Here is a 3970-nt window from a genome sequence, read left to right on the forward strand (position 1 = left end):
GAGGATGATGCAAAAATCACGATTATTTATTTTTTGATCAGGTTTCTTTATAGACCTCTTTGCTTTTATGGTAATTTGTTGGCTAGAATATAGAGAAATGGTATGTAGGCCTATATATGCATATTCACACCATAGATCTATATCTCTTCGTATTCTTGATTGTTCACAATTCAGGTCAGTCTCTCATATACTGAAACTTGGTTCTTCAGGTTTACTAGTGTTTGTATATGATAGAATAGCTTCACAAATTCACAGATAACATCAATAATTCCTTCCATTTTACTCTAGATATATTTGAATTGCTTCAAGGATGATGATTAATCCTTCATTTTAATATGTCAACTCCTTTAATAAATTTTTAAAAAATATGTCCATGTGATCACTCTCAATTTTATGTAAAGGATGATTTCGTTCCTATTCTTCTATAAAATTTTGTTTTTAGGATCATGTTTCATGTATACAAATTGATTCCCTTGGATTTGTTCACCATTCCAGTGATTGTTTTCCCTTTGAATGTATAAATGCATAGAATGAAAGGTATAATATGGTTATTCAAGTGATTGGTGCAGAGCTCGGAAGGAGAAGAAAAGACTACAGGTCAAAAAGCAAAAGGTGAAAGTTTGAATCTTGCAGGTTAGTTTTCATGCATAATTCATGCCTAAACTTCTTGCGTAATCACCTAAACTCAGCTATAATTTATTGACTAGAAAACTTTCAAATCACTAAATGAATATCGTGCCTGGCAATTTGAGATTGAGCACTTTTTCTTCAGTTCTTTTCCTTTTTCTGTTTAAGATTAATTCTAATTACACATAAATATTTTGGACTAAGAACAAGATTTTATAAGGAAAATTCTTGTAGCATGATTGTCGATGAAGAAAACAAAATTAGAGAAGCATGAATGGCTGTAGGTAGTGTTTACTTTTGTGCTTGCTTGGTTGAAGATGATTATTGTGGCTTATGTTGTATTTAACATTGGTATTGGGTGGTTGTACTCATTGTTTTAATGTTTTGGTGATTAAAAGTCTGATGGTGATTATGCTCGTTCTCTTAGCATATTAGTATTATACAAAGCAAATTGAATGATTTTAAGTTAATAGTAAATTCAATCTTAAACCTTATACATTTCTTATACAGTTTAAACAGTTTACAAATTGCACGTATTTAATTGAGTTGTTATAGCTTGTGTTACATATTGCATCTCAAACTGTTGATTTTTCATACCATTTTTCCTTAAGACTTTTGAAACAACAATAATTAATTATTCGCAATTAATCATCTTTCATTATTGTCGTGTTTATCATAACTATTTAAAAATTTTGAACTACTGTATGAACGAATTTACAATATTTTTATCATGAGTACTTAAAAGACTAATTGAAGTACACAAAAAATCATAGTTTTATATGTAAGTTACATGAAAACATGAAGTGTCACGTGGTCATTTTTATCTATATTTTTTACAAAATTTAATGTTTGTTAAAATTGACCTTCTTCAACTCCTATGGCAGCCAAATAACTATGACTACCATTGGTTCTAGTTCTGCTCAACACCAAAATGAGAAGAATAAGGTTATCTTTGTAATGGGTGCAACAGCAACAGGAAAATCCAAACTCTCAATTGACCTTGCAACTAAGTTTCATGGAGAAGTCATTAACTCGGACAAGATCCAAGTTTTCAAAGGGCTAGATATTATAACAAACAAAGTCACGGAGGAAGAGGCTCGTGGTGTGCCTCATCACTTGATAGGGATTGTGGATCCTGAAGAAGATTTTACTGTTGATGACTTTTGCCATCATGTGCTGAAAGCCATTGATACAATTTCGAAGAATGGTCATATCCCCATCATTGCCGGTGGATCAAATTCCTACTTAGAGAAGCTTGTTGAGGATCCAAGTATTAAGTTTCGAGAGTATTTTGATTGCTGCTTCATTTGGGTGGATGCTTCCTTGCCTGTTTTGTACGAACGGGTTGGAAAACGAGTGGACGAGATGGTAATGAATGGTCTAGTGGAGGAAGTTCGAGCGGTATTTGTTCCCGGGGCTGACTATACCCGGGGAATTAAGCGGGCAATTGGGGCTCCAGAAATGGAGGACTACTTTTTAGTTGAGAACAACATCAAGGTTGATGAGGCTACCAAGACAAAGATCCTTGCTAATGCTTTTGAAGAGATTAAAATCAACACCGGGAAATTGGTAGATTCTCAGCTCCGAAAGATCCATCTGCTGAGGGACGAGCTTGGATGGAAAATGCACAGAATTGACGCCACATCTGTGCATGAGAAACATGGGAAAGATGCTGAGGATACTTGGAAGGATGTGGTGTTGAAGAAAAGTCTCGAAATAGTGGGTAACTTTCTAAAGCAGTGAATGGAGGATTTCTCTAATTAATATATAGGTTATCTTTTGGGATATAAATTCTGCAAACATTTCGTTTTATGATAAACAATTTTATGTTCTATGCATGGTTCGAATAAGAGAAAGGTTTATATATTCTCCTATTCTGTTTATATTAAATTTAATTAAGAGGGGCTATGTCCATTTGTGATTGTCTTAGCATGTAAAGCCTTTTCATCTAATCAATTTTTTCCTCTAATATGAATATGAATAGCTTGCAAAATTCTAGTAGTGTTTATTTATCTCTTGAAAAAGCAAGACTTTCATTTACGGTTTATACGAAGAACTAGTTAAGTTGGTTAAAAAAATACTATTAATTGATAACGACTTGCATACACATTTTAACCAAATTAACTGAATTAATCGATTATCTAACTTAAGCCGGTTAATAAATATGATTTTAATCACATTTGACCTTAATTTTTTTATATAATTTGACCGTTGACTGCTCAAGAAAGTAATTCCTAGAAGAAGTCTTAATTAGCCAAAGCAAATATTCATCATTCTAATTTCACAACCTTAGCACAAAAAGTTAAAGGTTTGATCTGACAAAAAAAAGTCGACAATATTAATTAGCGGAATATGGAAAAGATTACAGCAGTGAAGCCAACAAAAATTTGAAAAATCTGACAAAACAAAAAGATAAATGAAAGATGGACACTCCAACAAAATGCATAAGGCAAACGAGGATTATTATTTTTTTGAAATGATGAATAGCAACGTTCAAAAATATAGTTCCTACGAAATTAAAATAGATAATTAGGCCTTGCTATTTATCAACAGTTTCAATAGAGAATACTATAATCTATGCATTCTGATGACAACAAATATCTAAATCTACCTTAATTAGATTTCTTAGAAATTTGACAAGTGTAAATATGCATCTGGTATATAATGAATTATAATTATGTATTTGTTTGATATGAGGTGTATATTTCTAGGTAATAGAAGCAAATATAATTGGTAGGTTTTGGTAACATCATGTAATGATGTGGCAATGATTTTTTACAAGATTCTTTTGGGAAGCATATATCACAATAATCTTAAACATAACTCCTTGACTACTTTGTAAATAAAATGACTAAGAAAGAATCTTGAAAGCTCCGAGCAATGTTTGTTCTCGACGCTGACTATGCTTGAGGAATTAGGAGGCCTATCAGGGCTCCGGAAATGAAGTACTTCGTGGCTGAAAATCATACAAATATTAATGAGGTTACAACAAGCAAGGCACTCGCTGATGCTATTGCGGACGTTAAAATTGATATACTCTCAACTTACAAAAGATAAAATGGCTAAGGAATGAGGCTGGATGGGAAATGCATAGAATTAATGCTATATCAGTCTACTGAGAATTCCTCCTTATGTGTCCAACCCAAAGGCTTATCTCTCCATACTGAGGTCCAACTCCAGCCCTTGTTGCTTAGCTGAATTCCTCATGCCCATAAAACTCGAGTTTTTCTTTTCTTTTTCTGTTTTGGTGGTAACTTATAAATTATGATTAGGGCAACATGTTATTCATCTTTGTCAGAATAACATAGCTATCACATTATTACAAATTTTAAACAATTAAGGT

General features: G+C 32.6%; 1 pseudogene; it reads left to right on the forward strand.

Annotated features, from left to right (window-relative positions):
* Positions 1-1521: 1521 nt before the first annotated feature.
* LOC110423443 (adenylate isopentenyltransferase 5, chloroplastic pseudogene) lies at positions 1522-2370 on the forward strand (annotated as a pseudogene).
* Positions 2371-3970: the final 1600 nt, after the last annotated feature.

The sequence above is a fragment of the Theobroma umbraticum genome, unplaced genomic scaffold (assembly GCF_002168275.2).
Source record: "Theobroma umbraticum cultivar Fairchild unplaced genomic scaffold, ASM216827v3 scaffold_20.0, whole genome shotgun sequence".
Taxonomy (NCBI): domain Eukaryota; kingdom Viridiplantae; phylum Streptophyta; class Magnoliopsida; order Malvales; family Malvaceae; genus Theobroma; species Theobroma umbraticum.